Source organism: Podarcis raffonei, chromosome 3 (genome assembly GCF_027172205.1).
Source record: "Podarcis raffonei isolate rPodRaf1 chromosome 3, rPodRaf1.pri, whole genome shotgun sequence".
NCBI classification, from domain to species: Eukaryota; Metazoa; Chordata; class Lepidosauria; order Squamata; family Lacertidae; genus Podarcis; species Podarcis raffonei.
The window spans coordinates 75486059-75493538 of NC_070604.1; positions in this window are offsets into that span (position 1 = coordinate 75486059).

Consider the following 7480-nt stretch of genomic DNA (forward strand, 5'->3'; position numbering starts at 1 on the left):
GTGCTTTTCGTAAAGTAAGGATGAACAGCTCAGGTGAGCTGTAAGTGAGGGTGCCGGGTTCCCCCCCAGTTATTTTTTGATACACCTGGGTGAGGTTAGAACCTGAGGCCTGCCCCACAGTACACATCATGGCAGCAGAAGATACCCATCTCCTTTAATTCATATGTGCTCCAACCACGTACAAAGCAGGAATTCGAAAGACCAGCTTTAAGGTGCAAAACGTGTCCTGAGGACCCCTCTAGACTGGGGGGTTTTTGGTGGCTGCATTATGGCATTGGTGCAATAACAGTACATTAGTGGTAGATTTGCTCGTCGAGGTCCCCAAGACACCCCCCAAGAAAAACACAATTGACACTTAATTTTTGTTTAAGGTTTTTGGCATAATTTTGGCCACAACTTTATTCAAATACAGCAATGTGAGTGGTTGCTTAGGCATTGGTAGCACTAACTGCCCCCACGAAGTCAGGAAGGGTAAGTCACCTGGGGAGAGAGACGGGACTGGGAACCATGCCTCACCTCTCCCCAGCATGCTCCCAGGGGCTTGCGTGGCCCTAGCCCCTTGCCAGGGGGTTTCGGACAAAAGCATGGGGGAGCCCCTGGGTTCCTTTAACGGTAAAACCCTTCAGCAACAGCAGCAGCATTTTGGAGGGGCAGGCACAGCCAAATCCATACCCCTCCACCAGCAGCAGCATTTTGGGGGGCAGGCACAGCCAAATCCATACCCCCCAGCAACCAATTCCAGACCAATGCCTAACCGCAAACCTTACAAGTTGTGACGATTTGCTACGCGGTAGGCGAAAACCAAGTGGCACACACTAATCAGCCAAATGGCAAAATTCCTACCGGGCCCCTGCCCCAAAGCAGACGACCCCATGACAGGCAATAGGAAGGTCAAGCAAACAGCCTAACATTAGGGAAGGGAGGGCGGGTGATCCGAAGCACGCAGCGAAAGAGGACGTCCGTTGCTGCGTGCCTTGTATTTAACAAATAGGGCTGTCAATCACTAATTGGCAACATCTAAATTTCCCCAGTAACAGCCCGCCCCTGCTTACAGGATGGCCAAACCATTTGCCTAGTAACAGTGAGGTGTCTTGTCAGCCCCGCCCGCAACCTGTGCTCTCCATGAGGGAGAACACACTTTGTACTGGACTGTCTTTGTTAGTTGTTCTGTGATGCTTCCCAAATGAAACCACCTTATTGCTGTCTGGAGGGGCATTCTTGTGCTATAGTTCAAGGCAGGCCTCTTGGGCTTGCCGATCAGAAGTTCAGCGGTTCGAATCCCCGCGATGGAATGAGCTCCATTGCTCTGTCTCAGCTCCCGTCAACCCAGCAGTTCAAAAGCACACCAATGCAAGTAGATAAATAGGTACCGCTGAGGCAGGAAGTTAAACGGCATTTCTGTGCATTCTGGCTTCAGCCAGAGTGTTCTGTTGCACCAGTAGCGGTTTAGTCCTGCTGACCACATGACCCAGTAAGCTGTCTGTGGACAAACGCCAGTTCCCTCGGCCTGAAAGCAAGATGAGCACCGCAACCCCATAGTCGCCTTTCACTGGACATACGGTAACTGTCTAGGGGTCCTTTACCTTTACCTTTTATAGTTTAACTAAGGGATACGGGGGCGGGGGGACATTTGTGGTATGAGCAGGAAGTGAAGGAACATGCACCATGTAAATGGAACAGTATTTCTGCCCCAAAACCACCCCAATACCATCATAAGCAAAAATCACCATGAGTTCACAAAAGGAAATCTGAGAGGCCCTGAGTCGGTGCTATGCCTGGCATTGTTCATGGCTTTCCCCTGTGAAATTTGCCCTCCCAGCCTTCTTACTGGGTAACCTTGAGCATGCCACTGTCTCTCAGTGCAACTGACCTCTGTCATTCAGTAGGTGGAGAAGTTGACATTTTTAGCATTTTTCCACATTGCTTTTGCAACCTGGAATTTTATTTATTAAAACTTAACGCAATCTTAACACAATCTACAATGGGCAGATTTTTTTTTTAAGGCTAGATTTGACTGCACTGTGAGTTTTTTCAGTTGGGTCGATAACTCATATGTAGTAGGTACATTAATGCTCCGTTGTCATTACTGTTGTGGTCATATGGTGAGAAAAAGTCAGCCGGACTCAGCACACACACTGCGCAGCACTTTTTCTTCATTCAGTCTCTTCTGGGACTGAACCTTGGTACTGACCTTGGTTTGCATAGCTGAGGCCTCGCTCATGGATTCAGCCCTTTCAGAGTTTTCTTCCAGCTCCATCTGCTGAGATTGTGGAACTCGGCAAGTGAATCCAACTGCTCCCCAGAGCCCACTGAACACACAAAAAGCGAAAATGCAAGCAGAAAGGTTTGCATTACAGTGACGTTCTTAACACTAGGAAGAACTGTGTAAGCCACTTTTAATGAGAGTGTATGAACATGATATGACTGCCATTCAAGGTCCTTTCTTTCTCGGGAAGAGCTTCATGCATGGAACACTTCGGTTCTCCATACTTGTAATTATACAATAGCAAAGGCTCATAATTCAATTTATGTTCAGCAAAGTAGCTGACTGCAAAAAAAAAAAGACATACAAAAAGGCAGATAGATATATAATCTTTCGTTTCATCCTGTGTTTCCATATAATCATTTCAACTTATTTTAAGAAACTCAACCAGTTCTCTATTAAACGTATTTATGCTCTTGGTAATGCATTCCATATGTTCAGAACTATGTAGTTTGAAGTCTTGCATGAACTGCATCCTTGCCTTCAGTGATTAAAAAAGAATCATCTGTCCATGTGTAAACTTTTGCTCCAGTTCTATAAGATGCTGCACGAGCAAAGAGGGATAAAGTGAAATAACTACTGCATCCCAAGCAGCTTTTAAGCTTTGCAAAATTGAGAAGCATTCTGAGTTAACCCAGGACCTTGTGCTAGTGGTGCAGTGTGACAATGGCATTGCCCACTATGCAGAACTGCCGTTGAACAGAGAAACAATCAGTAGGTAAGGGCTAAGGGTCCCACAGATTAGTGCTGAGCTTTATTTGTATTTAATATGCAAGTAGTGGTACTTCCTGGTGAAACTAGAGAACTTTCAGTAAGCTCAGAAAGAATGGGATCATATGGATTTAATTCTCAATTTTGAATGCTAGAAAAGTTGGATGTTTTCTTAAACTTGTATCCTACTATAGGAGATTTCATCCAGATTACACAGCGATTGCCAGGGCTTTATAATTTATTATCTGGAGAAGTAATGGCTCAGAAAGAAGACACTAGCATTCCTAAAGTAAGTCCCCCAAAGATTTAAATTTTGGATCCAGAAACCGAGGTTGTCTTGCCTTATGACAAAATAGGTCTGAAACGGGTTGATACAGATAAATCACGAGAACAGAAGCACTGGAGAGGAGCAGGGTGAGGCAGACAGTCAAAGATGTAAACACTGCAGGCAGCCATCTTTCCCTTCCATACAATTCCCCCCAAGAGCAATGGAACATAATCAAGTCCCATCGCTCCTTCTGCACATCCAAGGCACAGTGGCAAGGTGCCCACAAAAGTAAGGTTTTCGGGCTGCAGGCAGCTGGATGCAGTATTTTTACGTTTTACAATGGGGATAGGGTTGTTGTCCATCCCTAGAAAAATGTGGTCATCCTTTTTGGGGGCGAAAACTGTATCCTGTCCTGCCCTGCCTTTTTTTCCTCTTCCTGAAATCTGTGCATACACAGAGTGGATCCAATGGGAGGAGGAGAGCAAGAGCCTGAGTGGGAGTTTGTGCAGGCAGAGGGTGGGTCCATGAGGAGGGGAGCTGAGAGTGAAATTTATTGTGGGACATGGGGTGGGGCCAAGAGGAGGTGTTTGAGAGAGAGAGTTTTTGTGCGGGCAGAGGGCGGGTCGCAATGAGCCAGAGAGGGGGTCTGCAGTGCTCCACCTGCTACGGTGGAGTCTCAGGTTTGACGAGGGCAGATGCATATCTAACCAAGTTTAAATGTGCTTGGAGCAATCTCCATTGTGCTTACTCTGCTACTGGAGGGCACGAATCTCTCTTCCATAGCTCTCTAACAGACTCCTCCTCCACCCCTGCTTTGAAAAGAGTCGGGGGAGTGATGGTTCTACAATGTAATCCAGTCATACTGAAAGCCATCATGCTCTTTGCTACTTGCCACTGAGGAACTCATTTCTTTTTACAAGGTTTAGGACTGTTCATCATCAGAAGGCACTCAGAAATCCAGAGCAGATGAGACAACTGGCTGCATGGACTTCAACAAGGCTGTAATACCATGGTTCTTAACAGAGAAGCAGAGAAACAGTGAGTGTAGAGCTATGGTATCCATGAAAGCTATATGCACAACATATATCTCAATTTACCAAAGGTATATATCTATCTTTGCAAACCCTACCTAGTTAAAATGCTGCATTTTTCAGATGCCTCGGGCTTCTCAGTCATGTGCAATTGATTCCTAAATGAGGAAAACTACCAATATGAAATTTCCAAAAGTTCAAATATCAAAGGCAGAGATGATTGACATGGAAAATGGAGTTGGCTTTAATTCTTCACCTTAAAAAAAAATAAAAATCTGTTTCTTAGCTCAATGTGCGAATTAGCTGGGGGCCGCTGCTGAATATTTGTATTGGATTAGAATTGGAATAGAGAGCTGCAGATTCCAATGTAAATATTTTATACAGAGCTTCTTCAGAATTGATCTCCTTGTTGAGGCCTCTCTTCTGGCAGCTATGTTTTTTTCAAAAACGCCTGCCGTCTTACCCAGTCTCCGTAAATAGCTGTATCAGCATATTCGGAGGGGGAAGTCTCGTGGCAGGCCCAACAAGACTCTAGGATGGACTTAGCAGGGGAGGCTTCAATGTTGGCTCTAGATTTGGGGAGGCTCTTGTGCAAGTGCTTTCCTCTCCTTCCCATTGCCCATCACTGCCTATTCACTTGTCCCCTCCTTCTGGGTCCACTTGCCCAGGAGATCAAGTCAAGAGATTGCTGGTCCTCCATCTCTATGATCTTTTTTTTTATATAAGATATTTATTAAGATTTTTTATAATATCACAATAAAAGAAAAAAGAAAAAACAGAATAACAAAAATACAGAATAACAAAACTTTTTTAAAAAAAGAAAAACACACATACATTTTCAATTACTTATTTTCTTTTAACTTGTTTCCCGGACCTCCTCATACCTCCCTTTTTTGTATTCCACCCCAAATTGTTAGTTCAGCAAATCCTTACCATTATATTATTACCTATTTATGATCCTTTTTTTCATATCTCTTAAAGCATTACAGCTGGAAACCACTTAATTTCAATCCAACATCATTCTAACACTCATTAATTTTACAATATTTCTGTAGATAATCTTTAAATTTCTTCCAATCTTCTTCCACCGACTCTTCTCCCTGGTCTCGGATTCTGCCAGTCATTTCTGCCAATCCCATATAGTCCATCACCTTCATCTGCCATTCTTCCAAAGTGGGTAGTTCTTGTGTCTTCCAATACTTTGCAATAAGTATTCTTGCTGCTGTTGTAGCATACATAAAAAACGTTCTGTCCTTCTTTGGCACCAATTGGCCGACAATGCCCAGAAGGAAGGCCTCTGGTTTCTTCAGAAAAGTATATTTAAATACCTTTTTCATTTCATTATAGATCATTTCCCAGAAAGCCTTAATTCTTGGGCACGTCCACCAAAGGTGAAAGAATGTACCTTCAGTTTCTTTACATTTCCAACATTTATTGTTGGGCAAATGATATATTTTTGCAAGCTTGACTCGGGTCATGTACCACCTGTATATCATTTTCATAATATTCTCTCTTAAGGCATTGCATGCCGTGAATTTCATACCTGTGGTCCACAACTGTTCCCAGTCAGCAAACATAATGTTATGTCCAACATCTTGTGCCCATTTAATCATAGCAAATTTCAACGTTTCATCCTGAGTATTCCATTTCAACAGCAAGTTATACATCTTTGACAAAATCTTAGTTTTAGGTTCTAACAGTTCTGTTTCTAATTTTGATTTTTCCACCTGGAAGCCGATCTTCTTGTGCAAATTATATGCCTCCATTATCTGATAATAATGTAGCCAATCTCGCACTTTGTTTTTTAGTTTCTCAAAGCTCTGCAGTTTTAGTCTATCTCCCTCCTGTTCAAAAATTTCCCAATATTTCGGCCATTTGGCCTCCATATTGAGCTTTTTCTGAGCCTTCGCTTCCATTGGTGACAACCACCTTGGGGTTTTATTTTCCAGTAAATCTTTGTATCTTATCCAAACATTGAACAATGCTTTCCTGACAATATGGTTTTTAAATGCTTTATGTGCTTTAACCTTGTCGTACCACAAATATGCATGCCAACCAAAAACGTTGTTAAAACCTTCTAAGTCCAAAATGTCTGTGTTCTCAAGAAGCAGCCAGTCTTTCAGCCAGCAGAATGCTGCTGATTCATAGTAAAGTTTAAAGTCTGGCAGGGCAAATCCGCCTCTTTCCTTTGCATCAGTTAATATCTTAAATTTTATTCTGGGCTTCTTGCCCTGCCAGACAAATCTAGAAATATCTTTCTGCCACTTCTTGAAACAATCCATTTTGTCCACAATCTGCAATGTTTGAAACAAAAACAACATTCTAGGCAAAACATTCATCTTTATAGCTGCAATTCGACCCAACAAGGAAAGCTTCAGGTTTGACCAAATTTCTAAATCTTTTTTCACATCCATCCAACATTTTTCATAATTATCTTTAAATAAGTTCCCATTTTTTGCTGTCATATTAATCCCCAAGTATTTCACTTTCTTGACCACAGTTAAACCTGTCTCATTCTGAAACCTCTCTCTTTCAATCGGTGTTAAATTTTTCTCTAAAACCTTAGTTTTTGACTTGTTCAGTTTAAATCCTGCCACTTGACCAAATTCTTGAATTAGTTCTAAAACCCTTTCAGTACTAGATTCTGGCTCCTGTAACGTCAGTACTAAATCATCTGCAAATGCTCTCAACTCCATCTCTATGATCTTGTCCCTTGCCACATTCTTGGAGAGGGCAGGTGGACAGGCGGCAAGGGAAAGGAGGGTTTTGTGCTCTGGAGATGAATGGTGGGTCCTTGTGTGGATTCAGCAAGTTCACTCCCAATAGGAGTCCTAAAAAGGCTACCCAGAGACAGTGTCTCTTGTAACACAAACACTCCTTGGCCTGCTACAGAGTGAAGAAGCATGGAAGCAGAAAGAGCCTTTTCTCTTCCAATGTGGAAGAGTGGGGAATCAATTACCACATCATCCCCACTGATCCCGGGTACCACCAGTTACTACCAATACATTAAAGCAGGATTGGGGGACTGGTGGCTCTCCAAATATTAGAGAACTACAACTGTTGGCATACAACCAAGGAAACGGGGGCAGTTTGCAGGCCCCCAGCTGGCTCCAGCCCACTGGCCGGTGTGCCGGGCGATCTCCAGTCCTTGTTGCAGCATCTGCGACTCACAGCTTCAAAAGCTGGAGCACGCAACTCAGCAGAAAT